We start from the raw sequence: 17558 nt of genomic DNA, 5'->3' as shown, positions 1-17558 counted from the left end.
ATCATGTACAATGAGCTCTCCAAACAATTTCAGTTCCTGATGCTTGACATGGAGAAGATTCCCTTCCACGCTGGAAGAAAAACAAGCAACAAACCATCAAAACGCTGTGAAACGCAACAGACAAATGTTATTGCTTTCCGTTAGTCACACACAGAAAACATACTGCTCTGAAAAGCAACACCGTCTCTTACAATCTTACGACAGACGCTGTGAGGGAAAAAACCCCAGAGAAGATACGAGGAAGAAACTTTGAGAAGAACCAGATTCATTGTAAATCAGTCTCTTCTGTAACTGTGCACTATATGATCAAGAGTGTGTGCTGTTATATATATATATATATATATAAATTCATTTATTATGATGTTTAATTTTCTTTAATTTGTAAGAATTTTTTTTAATTCTTGAGAATTTTTTTCCATATAGTAAGAAAGTTTTTGCCAGTTTGAATACAGTGTTTAGTGCAGACACAGTGTGTGTTCGTGTTGCATTTCCTTCATGTAATATACACAACATATCACACACAAGGCACCAAATAAATCATACATTTAAATAAGTAAATAAAAAAAACCCTGCGAAATGATACAATAATACAACACACTTGTTAATAAGTGTTTATTTATAATTATAATATTTGCATATGCATGGTTTGTGGGCGGAGTCTGACCTTTGAGCTACTCCTGCATTGTTAGTACGCTGCTGCGTTGATTATCTGAATTCTGATTGGACACAGAAAGGAAATTGAATCAGCCAATCAGGTGCAAAAGCACAGAACATTAAATAACATGAAGAGCTTCAATGCATTAAGTGAATGGAGGATTTTTACTTGTCACTTATATTTTACAGCACAGTAACATTCTTTCTTCCTTTTTTTTTTGAGAATTGTTGAGAATTTATTTTGAGAATATTTTAGATTATTTTTCTGGAGAATTCTTGATTATTATTTTTTAATTCTTGAGATTTTTAGGAGAATTCTTAAATTTTCTTAATGGAGAATTCTTGAGATTTTCTTTTTAATTCTTGAGATTTTTTTGGAGAATCCTTGAGAATTTTCTTTAATTCTTGATATTTTCTTTTTAGAATTCTTGAAAATTTCTTTTTGAGAAGTAAAATAAAAGTAAATTAAGTTGAAAATAATTAAGTAAATTTTGTAAAGTAAAGCAATAACATTCTTTCTACACAGGAAGTCAGGGCACGGGGTCAGCCAATGTTACAGTGCCCCTGGAGCACAAATGATTAAGGGCCTTACTCAAGGGCCCCAAGACTGTCAGCTTGGCAATACTGGGGTTTAAACCCACAGCCTTCTATTCAGTAACCAAGAACCTGAACCACTGAGCTCCCACTTCGCAACAAAAAAGTGTGAACCGTCTCTAAAATTTACACAGAATGGTGCAAAAAACAAAAAACATCATCAGTTCTGTGAGTGGATACGCCTTGATGACATGAACAGGTTGTTCTGGGCTGACAGGAAGTATACAGTATCACTCTTTATAAACCTGTTGAGCAGAAAAGCTTTGGAGGTTAAAAAAATTTAACCTTGAGGAGTTCCACCAGGTTCCTCTCCTGACAGCCAAGAACAGGAGTCTAAAGCAATCCTGGACACCTGTGACTATGGAAAATCATGCTTTGTCAATCGCTGAGATTGAGGTTGATGAGATCATCCTGAGCTCCTGATTGGGAATTCCCAGGTAGATCCTGAAGATAAAGCTCTCTGAAGGCGTGCGCTAACACCAAATCTGGTTTTATGTTCCTGCATCATGTCGCACCAATGTGAGGAAACGTCAAATATAAACCAGATTCAGTGCAAAATCCTGCCAAGTTTTTATACAAATGTACAATCCGAGCGGCGCACGAGCGTCAGACGGGACCTTTGATCTCGGCTTGGCGGCCCTGACGGATTTTAATTCCTTACTGACGTTCAGATCAAATCTTTCTCATGTTTACTAGAGTAGGAGGAACATCAGCGTTCCTCGTCAGAGGCAGCGCAGCTTTATTTCCTGGCTCCTTCATCGGCTTCCGTGCGGTTGCCAGATGCTCCGCAAGACTCAGCTTTATCTAATACGGTGCAGAGGTTTCTTCTTAAACCTGAGGGGCTTCTGGAATTAAACCACCAGGGATCCTTTAATACTGCACTTTTATTTTGAAAAAATAAAAAATAAATCAAAAATAGGAGTCGGGGAATTCCACAAAATCCTGTTAGCTCCGAATACGGAACGCTTTAAACATGAGAATATTTGAGGGTTTTTTCTGAGAAATTATAAACTCGCCTCAGATCCGGGCCTGGAGACGATGGTCCAAATTGTTCACAGAGCAAACAAGAGGACCAGAGCAGGTGCGAGCACCTTGAAGAAACACTGACGTGGAGATCTTCAAGCCAGGAAACGTTCACTGCTCCTTCTTATTACAGTTGTGTGAGGCAGCAGATGTGATCAGTCTTATAGCACTAATCTTCTTCACCAGGAGGAAAAAAAACTAAATGTAATCAAACATATCAGGTCTAATTTGTCCATATTATAGTAAAGTTCTGAGCACTCAGTCCAATGTTCAACAACCCAATATGACCACATGTTTTCAGATACCCAACATTTCCATCCATATGTGGTTCTTCCCCAAACTGTTACCACAGAGGTGGAGACACACAGATGTACAGGACGTCTCTGGAGGTCTTTGCATAAAATTTTCCCTTCACTTGATCTACGAGACTCAAACCTGTTCCAGCATGACAATGCCACTGTGCACAAAGCCAGCTCCATGAAGATCTGCTTTTCATGGTTTGGATTTAGTGGAAGATCTCCTTCTATAGAGCTATAAACCCTACTGAACATCTTTGGGACCTCACCTACATCAGTACCTGACTTTATTAACCCCCCTCTCACACGAATCTCCACAAAATCCAGTGGAAAATCTTTAGGAAAAAGTGGTGTGTGTGTGTGTGTGTGTGTGTGTGTGTGTATCTATAGAAAACTCTCTCCTCATAAAAGTCTGAAGCTGGAGAATGGAGCACAGAACCACATTTTGGGTTCTCACACTTTTTAGAAACGAGAACTTTTACACTTTTTTAAAAATATATTCTTCAACTTCCAATAAAAATTAGTTTTCCTGTTGCTGGAGCAGGAGATTAGAACTGCTACTCGAGTACAGGAACGCTGTAGTTTTTGGTCGATCGCCTGTAAAGTGTCCATGTGACGGCTCATTTGCATATGGCGACGCCCACAAAACTCCATAAAAGGCCTGAAATTGTGCGATCTTTCATGCAGATGATAAGATTTGAGCTTCACGAGTAGTTTTTACACACACTCAGGACACACACACATACACACACACACACACACACACACTCTCGGGACACACACACACACACATTCATTGAATATTGAATTTTTTTCTTTTTGGTATTTACGTGATTTTTGTGAAAGCTATTGTACGTTTCTCACGTAAACGTTCAGACGAACGATTCATGAATATCGTATCCTTCCTGATAAACACGGCGCATTGTGTGGCAAATAACTAATCAACAACAACAACAACAACAACAACAACAACAACAACAACAACAACAACTAAAGAATCTCATCAGTCAAAGAAAACTTTCAGCCTCAAGCTGACACACACACACACACACACACACACACACACACACACACACACACACACACACACACACACACACACACACTTCTTAATTATGCCTTTTTTTCAAGCCCCATGTTTGTAATTTTCACTTGAAAGCTGTGTGTGTGTGTGTGCGTGTTCGTGTGTGTGTGTGTGTGTGTGTGTGTGTGTGTGTGTGTGTGTGATGCAGACTGAAAATGTATGAAGCTCTGATAGAAGCAGGTCTGGTGTCTTGTGCAGATAAGCCTGCATGTACGTGTGTGTGTGTGTTTGCACGCATGTGTGTGTTTCAAGCTTTCGGAATAAAAAAAAATAGAAACAGAGAACACTGTGGGAACGCAGCCTCCACTTCCAGCACGCAGTAGGAGATGAAGATGCTCCGGCGGAAGTCTTTGAGCGCTCGCCTGCTTTAATATCTCCGGCAGCGAGGCGACATTTCAGCATCAGCATCGAGATAAAGCACCGACCACGCTTCTTCTCCGATCGATTCTCCACGCAACCAGGCCTGGTTCAGGAATCTGATTGGTCGGGAGCTGTGTGAAATTTGTGTAGAAGTGTGCAGGTGGGCAGGAGTTTATATGTGCATGTAATTATCGTTTCCATAGCAACAGCAATACAGCAGTGTAGTTTGTTTTGTTGTTGTTATATGGCATCTATTAACATTTATGGAAGGAGTCTCCAGTGTCGGTGCGTCGTAAAAAATAACTCTTCAGGAAGAGAGATAGATACGAAGAGAAAGAGGAGAAGGAGTGAGAGAAATCAAATAAAAAGGAATAAAAACCACTACAGCTTTTTAGTGAATGGAGGATGGAGGGATGAAACCTGCAGGATGTTATACCCCGTCAGAGACAATGTCACTTATTAGCGTCAGTATTCGAGCCCATTGTCCTCTGGCACAATACAAATATCCAACTAGTGCATCAGATCACAACACACAGAGAACACAGGGTAGGAGTCCATCTGTCTGAGGAGAACAAACCACTCGCTCAGGAAAAGAAGAGAAAAAGAAAAGATGACATAGAAGAAAAAGAGAGAAGAGTCTAACGGTGGTGATGAAGATGATGATGAATCAGAGGAAGAAGTGGAAGAGAAGGAAGAACAAGAAAATGGTAAATAGGGAGAAGAAGAAGAGGAGGAAATGGAAGTTGGAAAAAAAAAGAGAGAGTAAAGAAAATGAAGGAAAAGAAGAAGATGAAGCGGCAATAGAGATGAAGAGGAAGAAGGAAAATTGTCAGGAAGAAGAGGAGGAGGAGGTAAAGAACAAGAAGAAGAAGGGGAAGAAGAAGAAAAAGTGAGAAAGAAAAGGAGAAGAAATTAAACAACAACAACAACAACATTATCAAGAAGAACAAGAAGAGGAAGAAGAAGAAGGCGATACAGAATCAGTATTAGATGGGTGGAAAAACAAGATGAAGAAAAAGAAGAAGAAGAGGAAGACAGAGAAGAGGAGGATAAGGAAATAATGAATAAGAAAAAGAAAAAGAAAAAGTAGTAGAGGGAAAGAAAGGAGACGAAGAAAAAGAAAGAAGAAGAAGGAGAACAGGAAGAAAAAAAAACAAGGAAAAGAACACGTATGAGAAGAAGAAGAGGAAGAAGAAGAAGGAAATTTAGAATAAGTAGCAGAAGGAGGAACTAGAAGAACTAGAAGAGGATAAATAATAAGAAGAGGAAGAACAAGGGGGAAAGAGTGATACAAAAATAAGAAGAACAAGTAGGAGAAAAACAAGATGGAGAAGAAGAAAGAGATGAAGGAGGAAATTAAGAAGAAGAAGAAGAGAAAGAGTGAGAGAAGATGAAGAAAAAGAAAGAGGAACAAGAAAAAGGAGAAATTAAAGAGAAGATTGAAAAGAAGAACAAACAGTATAAATATAATCGATGAATTAAAAATCAAATGGAAAAAAACACCACAGGATTTGAGGTCAGATGTCCTCAGAGCTGAGATGTATGAGAGGGTCTGAGAAGGAACACTTGATCAGACTGATGTTTGGGAGGTAATGAGGTCATTAATGGCACTGTAGCTGCTGATGGAGCTGTGAGGAGTCACAGTGTTTTTGATCAGAGTTTCGAGCAGGACTGTGAATAACAGCTGCTTCACTACAACATCAGCTGTGAGTCTGACGTGTTTCCTCAGCAGCAGCAGTGTTTCTCCCGCACACTCAGCTCCGTCTTCGGCTCGTCTGGCGGTCCGGAGATAAACGTCAGGAGGAGAATCCTGTCGAGCGAATCATCCCGGATGTTCACAGCGAGACAGAGTGCAGAGGTTCGGGAGACTCTCGAGGGCAATCCGCTCGTCCCTGTAAGTCCCGATGGCTGGATGTGAAATCAATGGTACACCCATGTAAGACTTCACTTGTGTGGCCTTCAGTGGCTTAGAAACAGGATAAAAGTCTCACGTTTCTAGTTTTCAATATCCTCAAAGAAAATCAGATGATTTTAAAAGGAGCAGGCGAACAAAGCTGCGTAGAAGATTCGCACCGTCCAGCCAAAGATCAATGATATCTCAAAGTTACGGTTTTGTGGTATAAGAAGAACATCAGATGCCTGTGGTTAAGAATGTGCTGCATAAATACACCAATCTGCCTTCTTCTTTCTTCTTCTCAGGTCAGGAGATTGGCCAGGACTTTCCTCGTCTACAGAACTGCTACAGAGGTCAACTTCTTCATATTAACACTCATATCAGGGCTACGAGAATCAGTTATAACACAGGATTCACATCACAGCTTTCGCTACATTGACTCCATGTTTCTATTTGCTTTACCTGGGATGAAGTGAAAGATCTGAAGATATATATATATATCTCTCCTCAGGCCTCCTCACTTCATCACCAGTACTTGACTTCACAAAAACCTATTGTGGCTGAATAAAATCTCACACAAATCTCCACAAAATCTAGTGGAACATCTTCCCTGAAGAGTGGAGCTTATTATAAGAGTAAATAGAGACTAAAGGAGGAATGGGAAAGGAGAACATAGGAATCTGCTTATAATTTTTCAGTTTGGATCAATTTCAAGACATAAATATTTCTATTAATAAATGTAGTGGAATTAGAAACTCATAACTTCTTTGGGATTTCATGCTGCTCATTTTTTAGGGTTTTCGTGATGGTGTGTGCTTCTAGTTTCAGGTTTCATGTTGAGGAACCCGAGTTCTTCAGTGTATTAGAATGTGTGATGAGTGTCCTCCAGAATGCGCTTCCAGAGAGCTTTTGGTCTCCGAGTCCGTCTCGGAGCTCATATAGATGGTTTGTGTGCCTCGGTTCTTCTCCTTCACTTCATATGCAAAACAGAGAGGAGAAGTGGCGCTGCACGGCGCGGTCTCGGGCCTAAAGCACGTTCCTCCTCACATAACCCGAAGTGACAACAGCAGCAGGAGCGAGGCCAAGCGCACAGCGACATTCTCACTGAAGCATAATGCACTTAGCGCTCCTCTAAGCACCATGCTCTGCATTTATGGCAAGAACTGAGCAGGAGATTAAAAAAAAAAAAAAAAAGGACAAATGTTGCTGTTTATTTTGGTTTACACAGCGAGAGAAGTCTTTTAAGTGGACTTGCTCGATTTCTTCTTTCACGCTGAAGTGTTGGAGGTAAACAGGGGCAATAGGGGGCAGACCGAGCAGCATACTAATCACGATGCTGGAGAAACATCTCACAAAGACAACCGGCTTTACCATCATACACATACTGGTTTCTCTGAGGGAGAACCTTCAACATCTCTGAGCAACATTTCTCTAGGATTTTATTATTATCAGACACACATATAAATATATAAATATACATACTTACATTCATATTTGCATAAAAAACTATTTATTTATATATAATTATTAGTAAATGCTTTTATTATTTAGAAAGTGAACAATAATTTGTGACCAATATTTGATATGTAGATTGATTTCTCTTTGCTAAACTGCTGCTACGTGAATATGACGTGTCAAACACTACAGAGACGGAGGCGTGTCCTGAGAGTCACATAGAATACAGATTAACACGGCAGAGGTAGAGCTGTAACTTCCTGCACACACAACAGGAAAATAACATCTGGGTTTTTTTTTATTTATATTTTTTGCATGTTTGTGAAAAGACCATGCATTAGAAGTATGAAGATACTTAAGCATGAACTTAACTCTAATAAATGGTCATTTGGTGCCACCCAGATCAGGATGAGGTTCCCTCTCGATTCTGGTTCCTCTCAAGGTTTCTTTCTTATTCCATTTCAGGCAGTTTTTTAATGCCACAGTCACCACCAGCTTGTTGATCAGGGACGAACTTACACTTATAAAGAACATATTAATTTTTATCTCCACATTATCTGTGTAAAGCTGCTCTGAGACAACGTTCCTTATGGTCATTTGCTACCAAGATCTTCATAAAAATCACGAAAGCTTGTTTGTAGTTTCTTACCTGTTCTGTTCTGAGCTGCTTCTTACCTCTCATTAAAAAACACTCAACAACTTCATGTTGATTATATTAAATACTTTATCATGATGTCTGTAATATCAATTATCAAGTTATTTTCACTGCATATATTCAATCCTTTGTACGTTCCTTTTCTTCTTACGTTATAGCAGCTATAAACGATCATCTCCTCACCAGCTTCTCTTTTATTGTTCCATTAATGTAACCTAAACATCTCCTTATAGAAACCATCACACCATAACAGCGGGAACATCTGAGATTACCACCACAGCCGCTCTAATGTTACAGATAAATCAGCCAATCACAATCCACATGCTCGTTAATGTTAATGAGGGGGTGCCAATACTTTTGAAAGGGCACTAAATACGTAGAATGGCATTTAAATGTAATTGTAATTGTACTTGTCTTGCCTTGACGAAAAGTTGTACAGAACTTTAGTGCACTTTAATTTCTTTATTGTTCTCCGGGATGAGAATAACCTGCTAACAGCCGTACATTTTCATTCCCCCGACCTACCGAGGGTCTCCAAATGAGACTTTATGTTTCATACACGCAACATCTCGGGGTTGCAGCGACTGCAAATGAAATTGATTCCCCTCCCGTATCTCTCCTCCTTCAATTCGGACTCCAGCTGCGTTTCCCGTATGGAGCAGTAATGAGAGCGCGTGAGAGAACGAGCTCGATCTAAAGCCGGGCCGCATCGCAAACATCCAATCCTTTCATTAACACACACACACACACACACACACACACACACACACACACACACACACACACACACACACACACACACACACACACACAGAAAGAAAGAAAGAAAGCTCCCCGTGGCCCCCCAGACGTATCTAAATAAAGGCTCGGCTGTACCTGTGCCTGCGTTTGTCATAAATATGGATGTAATGAAATTCATCACAAATCGCTCAGTGGTACAGATCAAAAATAATATCATATAACACGAGAAAGTAAACACACCTGAAAAGATTGTTTCATGTCTAAGTTTGTGGAAACCTCAGCATAATTATGTGAATCTTTTCCATCCCATTCCACAGTTAATCCTCATTTGCTCTTATAATAACCTCCACTCTTCTGAGAAGATGTTCCACTAGAGATTTTCTGGAGATTTATTCAGCTCTAGGGGGGTTAGTAGAGTCAGGTAGTGGTGGTCCAGAGGTCTGGAGTGCAGTCAGCATGAACAATTCATCCCAATGGTGTTCAGTAGCTTTGGAGATCTATAGCAGCATCTTTTCTACCAAATCCAACCAAATGAAAGCAGATCTCCATGGAGCTGGATTGATGCACAGGGGCATTGTCATGCTGGAACATGTTTGGGTCTCTTAGTTCAAGTGAAGGAAAAAGTGTATGTTCCAGCATCCAAAGAGTTTGTGTTGGAGTTGTGTAAGAACCAAAAGTCAGGTGTCCCAATACTTTTGTCCAAATATTTTCTAGATCTGACCTGTGGACAACTAAGGAAAACAAACAGAACCAAAACCTACCTGTGCATGTCACCATGATGGAATCATCACCAGGGCATCTTTAGTGTATATTTCAACTGAAAACATAGTTTAGGGGCGGAGTTAACATTTATTTACCTTTGAGTCTCTAAATGTAAAACATGAAACTCTGACTATAAAACTCAAACAACTGAACCGCATGTTCTCAGATTGCTGCTTGGGTCCAATAAATCAATCCACCCTGTTCCTCACACCTGAGCTCACTGAAGCCTGTGATTGGTTAGAATCACTGTGATTGACATGAGAGACAGCAGATACCACTCCAACTCACCGAGAACTTCCAGGTTTGCTTTCGTGACTCCTGGTTTACACTGAATATCATTTTTCTAACAATGATTTCACCTTTGAAAGCATTTTAGAAATGAAGCAGGCATTTAATAGCATTATTTATAAATTAATTAAAAGATGCGTGAAACTGTTTTCCTGGTCAAACTGGACAAAAAAAAAATCTTGCCAGATTAAAATAATAATAATAATAATAATAATAATAATAATAATAATAATAATAATAATAATAATATATAAAACAAGATTTTCAGGCTCAGCAAACTTATTATTTAGCTACTGTACACCCAAAAAATGTCCATAAAAGGGGATCCAGAAGAGCGAAAAACTACTAAATATATTCACACACAGGTGACAAATCGATTCTCAAATGTGGCGTTCACAAATTTCAGATTCACAGGTAGTGCTGTCTCAGTGGTCATGCGTTCAAATCCCAGCGCTACCACTGCTGGGGCCCTTAAGCAAGGCCCTTAATACTCAACTGCCCAAATGTGTCAATTAGAAAGAGGGCATTTGCTGTAACTGTAATCTCGAGAGGGTATAAACTGTATTTTGTTGCGTAAATGCTCCTGCTAATGATTTCATTCACGTCCATCTTGAGTGTGTGTGTGTGTGTGTGTGTGTGTGTGTGTATGCTTGCTCCAGGGTCTCAGGTGTGTGATATCTCGGTCAGTGCCTCTGGGAGCTCCTCCAAAGCGCCGCTGCAGTAAATGACTCACTAAACAGTCCTGCACTGGATCCTGCATTTTGGGAGGAAAATCAATTATTCGACCCCCCGTGCATTTCACAGCGCATTTTAAACACGCTGGAGTGAATTAAACCCCCCCCCCACACACACACACACACGCACACACACACACACACACACACACACACACACACACACACACACACACACACACACACACACACAGTCGTTCTTTTTATACGAATTAAATAACAACTGTGTGACCAGTGATACAGGAACAGACCGTGTTTGTTAGCGTTCACAGCTTCACTACGGTGTTCTAATGCAGCCGCTGGAGAACACGAACACGTCCCCCGTCTGCGATGCCGCACGCGCGACCTCTTCTGCGGCTGACGCCGGCGATCTGACAGCTCTAATAAAAGATGATTACCAGGAGGCATCCGTTAATTTGGCCCTAATCACGACAAAAAGGAGAGGCAGCACTTAACAGCTGTGAAATGGCAGCCGCTGTTCGGAAATGAGGCTCTGGGGAGGAGAGGAAGAAGGGGGGTGGGGGTGGAGAAGGGGTCCGAGGGCGAAGGGGTCCCGAGTCTCCGCTGTCATCAACACTGTCATTACCTGCCTCCTATTGTAGCTCTGCGGCACACGGATTAGCGCAGGGTAACTTTACCTTCTGGAGAAAAGAGAATTGGTTTTGCTGCAAAGCTCTTGTGATCCAGGTGAGAAGCTAACGGTGAAGGTCTTAAGCTCAGCTCTTTATCTGCCAAGCGCCAGGGGATTGGACGTCGATCCTTGTTAGGCTGATGAGGGACAGGAAGTCCATCTGTGTCAAAGTATTAATCGACACACACACACACACACACTTAAACCCCTGACCTTTGATGAACAAACAGGTTCGAGATGCAGCGATCCAGTGGACAATAGAAAGTCCTGGATTAACACAGAGGTGAAAAGACGTCCAATGTAACTGTTATGAACTAATTAAAAAGAATCAAAGTCCAACGGTTTTATCCAAAACCCTCCGATTGTTGTGTGGATTTCTGGATTTTCTTTGACAACAGCAGTTACAATACTGACATTCCAAAATGAAACTCGTATTCAAAATAATAGATTTTTACTAAACATCACTGATGGAGTGGTTTTCTAAAGAGAGATTTTGACTTAACATACAATGTTTTGTAGCAGTCAAAAGCATAAAGCTGGGAGATTTATACAGTTTCTGTCCAACATTACAACAATTTATGGCATTTTTTATTAGTTTCAAGAAAAAAACAAAGTGCTCCTGTTGAGGAAACGTTTATAGCTGCTATAATGACACGTCATACTTACAGTATGTACATTTATAGTGCATTATAACCTTCATAAGTCGGTGTGCAAAACTAAAAAATGCGAGGCAGGTCGACCAAGTGCATGCGTAACAACTTTTTCGACATTGGTGGAGAATTTGTCCCCAGGGGCCACACATACTACATCTACTGTCAGGTTTCTGAAGGCATCTGGAGTAGCTTTCTATATATATATAGCACACACACACACACACACACACACACACACACACACACACACACACACACACACACACACACAGAGTACATTTATAGTTGCATATTATAATAACGTATCATTCTTTATCAAATAAAACACTAGTCAGGGTGAAGTTGCTGTGATATTAAAGAGGAATAAAGAACTTCAGGATGTGCAGTTATTGGAAATTAATTGCACCAGTCTGTTTTGTAATAGCCAGAAAACACACACACACACACACACACACACACACACACACACACACACACACACACACACATGGAGAAGGTGCACTGCCAGCCAGCACACTGTTACCTTTTATTATTACCCTCAGAATTAGAGGCCCCACGGCGCCAGACTCGAGGAGGGACAAAAGGCATTGAAAAGTCATCCGTCTGCAGAGGGACTGAACAAGAAGACCAATTAATGAAGGAAAAGCTGAGCTCGGAGCCGGGATAATATGACAAACAAGCCAGAACATTCCGCTTGGCATCGTTTGGATTAATCAGTCAAACAAACAGACGTTCTGGGGGTCCGATGGAAAGTTTATGATTCAATTACAGAGCTTTTAACGATGGAAATGACGTGTCGGAGCGCTGCATTTTATATGCAGAAGAGCTCAATCTGTTTACATGATCACCCAAAAATGATGTCGACTCCATCTGGGTCTTTAATCCGGATTTAAAAGTGCGTGCGAACCCGAGCGAGTGACCGCGCGGCTCTAAAAGCCCCTGATCCGTACCGACTTACACAAACAATTACACTTCACTTAATGTTCTAGAGATTACTAGATGAAGGGGGAGGGATGGTCTGGATGCTGCACTTCAGAAATATCAGGCTTCATCACTCCATGGGCCAAATTCATTACGTAGCTCATTGAGATTAATTATGCTCACCGCCGGCTTCAATTACCAGTCAAAACGCTCCCAATCGGAGCTGCTCAGTGCCCGAATGAGCTTCAGATATATTCATATTCGATTAACACTCAAATATATTTATTTATTAATGACTTTTCTCAATTTAAGAAATCACACTCTCATATTCAGTCATTGACCTTTTATTTTAGATACATTAAATATTGGATAATGTCATGTTTTCAAAAGGGCAACTTTTAAACCACCTCATGTCTTTCTTGTCAATGGACCCATTTCTTTCACACACACACACACACACACACACACACACACACACACACACACACACACACACACACACACACACACACACACACACACACACACACACACACACACACACACTCACACACACCTTCACCTCGGTGTGACGCTTTAAACCCACTTGAATACACCGTAAAGTCACTTAAGCCCTGTTTCCATGGCATCCTCACACACGCCCCCCCCCCCACGCCCCCCACAGAGGTGTTTATTCGTGGAGGAAATTTGTACATTTCCAGTATTAATGAGTTCATTACAGCAGCACACATCCGGGCTGCTGTTTGGAAAACACTGAATATCGATTCCTATTTACATACATTTACAAGTTAATTAGAGAAACTGAGTGAACGCGCAGCTTTATTTATTCTCAAACGCAGTGAAAACGTACCCCATAAACCACAAATAAAAATAATTACAAAAAACGATTCTCAAAAGATTCCCTGATTCAACACTGTTTTTTTTTTTATTTAATTTTTTTTTATAAAAACTTCTTGTATAATTACAAAAACGTTTCATAAAATCGTACTTCATCGTCAAAAGAACACAATAACGCCACACTGCTGTTAGATTACATTAACTGAAAATTATGAACAATAAATAGTGAAAGTGGGAACTCAGTGGTTACTGATCTGGAGGTTAGTGGTTCAAGGCACCAGGTTTTGCCAGGCTGATGATATTGGGGCCCTTGAGTAAGGCCCTTAGCACTCTATGCTCCAGGGGCACTGTATCATGGCTGATATGCGCTCTTTCACTGCACCTTTATTTTATTATGGTGTTGCTGAGATGTTAGACATTGTGTGCCCAGAGGTATTGGGACACCCAACCTTTCCAAACATAGGTGGTCCTTCCTAAAACTTGGAGGCACACAATTGTATAGGTCATCTCAGAATGACATTATCCCCTGCACCCAAATCTGTTCCAGCATTACAATACCCCTGTGCACAGAGCCAACTCCAGGAAGATCTGCTTTAAATTGGTGGAAGTGCGTAGAAGATCTCCTGCTTTAGAGCTCCAACCCTGTTAAAGATTTTCGTGATGAATGTGAACACTGGCTGCACCCAGGCCTCCTCACCTCTGCTACATCACTACCAGACTTTACTAACACCCTCGTAGCTGAATGAATCTTCACAAATCTCCCCAAAATCTAGTGAAATATCTTCCCAGAAGATATATTTACACATCATGATTCAGCTCTTGTACGCCACCTATAGGAACTTCTCTAAAAAACTCCAAATGACTCCTCACTCTTTTGCATAAAAGCATGCCTGGGTCGTTTTATTTTGTTGTTCTCTTCATTGAGCTGAAGGGAGGAATGGAGTCGAAGAAGAGAGGGATGAAAGGAAGAATATGTATACCTCTGTAGAAAAACGTGAACGTGGGACCACACTGTGCACCCAGGCGTCACCTCTGAAGGGGGTCTCAGACAATTCCCTGCTGCCTGACTGCGCTAAGTTTGCAAAGCCCAATTTACGGCTAATCTATAGGTCGCGGCAGCGGGGCGCGGAGGGCCTGGTAGGACATAATGGCTGCGGAATTGTAAATATTGGTTTGGAGATGGACCCAAATGGAAGCTAGGCGCAGGGAAATTTCCATCGAGTGCAACTGGAGGACTGGAATAGATTTTCCATTCTACTGTGTCGCATTAGATTTTCGGAGGTGCAGGGTGGCAGGTACATGTCATTAGTAACACTTTAGAGCAGTAATGAACCTTTTTATTTATCCACCGGCTCTTCTCATGAATGCATAAGGAGGCTCTCAGCTGTTCTGTACCGCATTGGAGAGGAAGGAGGAGTGTGGGAAAGCACAGAGGACACGACCAGGGGGCAGTAAAGGCTACAAGAATGACCATGAAAGACTTAAATACTACACACAGGACACCAAGACAACACATTTACCCAGGGGTGATGATCAGACTGTGTATTTACACACACACACACACACACACACACACACACACACACACACACACACACACACACACACACACACACACACACACACACACACACACACTTAACCTCATTGCTGAAGCTGACAGCCACTTAAGGGACACATCACTCAGACGAGCTTCAGCCCTTGGGCGAAACAGAAAAACACACACACACACACACACACACACACACACACACACACACACACACACACACACACACACACACACACACACACACACACACACGCACAGAGAAGGAAGGAAGAAGGAAATGGTAGTGCAGTCATGTTTGCTCTTGTGCATCAGAAGAAGCGTATTTAATGGAAAGTCGTGATATTTGTTTGTTTCCACATTTCATATGTTCACAGTTTTTTGGTTCTCCTGAATAAATACACACAAACACACACACACACACACACACACACACACACACACACACACACACACACACACACACACACACACACACAAACACACACACACACACACACACACACACACACACACACACACACACACACACACACACACACACACAAAAATAACAACACACTACTCTGGAATTTAAATTTGGTGTGAGCCTCCATTTCCCTCCAAAACAGCATCAATTCTTCTATGTACTCTTACACACATTTTTTGAAGGAACTTGGAAGGTAGGTTGTTGCAAGAATGTTGATATTCTGTGAATATGGTCTCCTCCTATCCTTCTGTCTATTCATCTAATCCCAGTCAGACTTGATGATGTTGAGATCAGGACTCTGTGGGAGCCAAAACTATCACTTCCATTTCTGTTGTTCCTCTTTGTTCTTGTTGTCCTGCTGCAGAATAAATTTGAGGACAATCAGACTCCCTGATGGTACTGCATGATGGATGAGTATCTGCCTGTATTTCTCAGCATCAAGGACACCATTAAACCTGACCAAATATTTAACACCATTTGCAGAAATGCATCTCCAAACTTGCAGGAGTCCTCCACCATGCTTCACTCATTACTGTATCGCTCTCCAGCTCTTTACCAAACATCATGCCTCATGCTACAGCTAATTTTTCTCTCCCCAATTCCTCTGTTTTTATGCATAGTTGAATCCCTCAGCCTTGATTCCATGTTGGAGTTTTGGCTTTTTGGCCACATTTCACCCATGAAGACCACTTTTGGCCAGTCTTCTCCAGACAGTAAATGGGAGAACCTGGGTCCCACTAGTTTCCTCCAATTCTTTGCTGATGGCACTGCTAGACATCTGATGTTGAAGGGAAGTAAGCATGATGTGTCTTTCATCTTTCATCATCACTGCATTTACAGTCCTATCACCTGTATCTTTGTGCTTCTTTAAAATACCTCGAAGAGCACATCTTGACACCCCAGTCTGCTTTGAGATCTTTGCCTAGGAGAGACCTTGCTGATGCAGTAGAACCTTGCCATGGTGTAGGACCTGGGAGATGAAAATGTCTCTCATGACCTCACCCTTAAAAGCTACTTCACAGCTGTTTCTGTTTCATTTAATGACTGTGTTTTAACCTTCAGACAGAACTGATGATCATCATCACCTGCTTGGTAGAATTGGTTCATCAGACACCTGACTCTGATCCTACAAAATCCCTGACTTTGTGTAAAAAGTGTGCAAAAGCCAAACGGTGGTCACACCAGATACTTACGTGATTTGGATTTTTATTCTGTTCTTTAAATTTTAACATTTTGTTACTTGATAATTAATAAATGATACATTTTTTTTTTAAAGCGTTCTCATTTTAAAGCAACATATTAGAACACACCTTTGAAGAGCCTTTATCCTGAAGATGAAGCGCTAAAACTGGACACTCCTTCCCCAGAACTTAAACAAACATTCCGTTACAGTCATTTTCTAAAGCAGTTTATTATGCAGTGTGAACAAGTTGTTACTATAGAAACCGAGGTCCGCACTTGCATAACTCTAATTGGTCCTGGCAGCGTTCATGCGCCGTTAGCCACCTTAGCATTTCTGAACAAACTCTTCCGTTCAATCTCTCTTTGGCAGAGAACGGCACTTGCCCCAGAACTGGCGCTGTTGCCCGGGAGGTTGTATCTCTCCTTCTTACACACACATGGTTAGCGCTGCCTTCCCACAGTGCACTGAAGCAGGTCATTGTTGATGGTCAGGGTCTCGTGGTCACCCCGGCGTCCTGCCTCTTCATTTCCCTTTCATCTGCGGTGTGAAATCGCTGCCGGTGTGCCGCTGACCCGCGGCATTAAGAGGTCGGCTATTGAAATCTGATGTGTCCCTGTTGGCCGACAGACGGAGACGGGGTGTGGTGGGGGAGCTGAGACGGCGACAGATTGGACTTTTAACAGGGATTTTTGTATACACACGACTTGTAGCGTCAATGCCGCAAGACACGGCCGACACGTATTCCCAGGGGAACGAGTGGGAACTTTTATAACCC

The sequence above is a fragment of the Silurus aristotelis genome (assembly GCF_946808225.1).
Source record: "Silurus aristotelis genome assembly, chromosome: 29".
Lineage (NCBI taxonomy): Eukaryota > Metazoa > Chordata > Actinopteri > Siluriformes > Siluridae > Silurus > Silurus aristotelis.
This window is presented reverse-complemented; position numbering follows the sequence as displayed.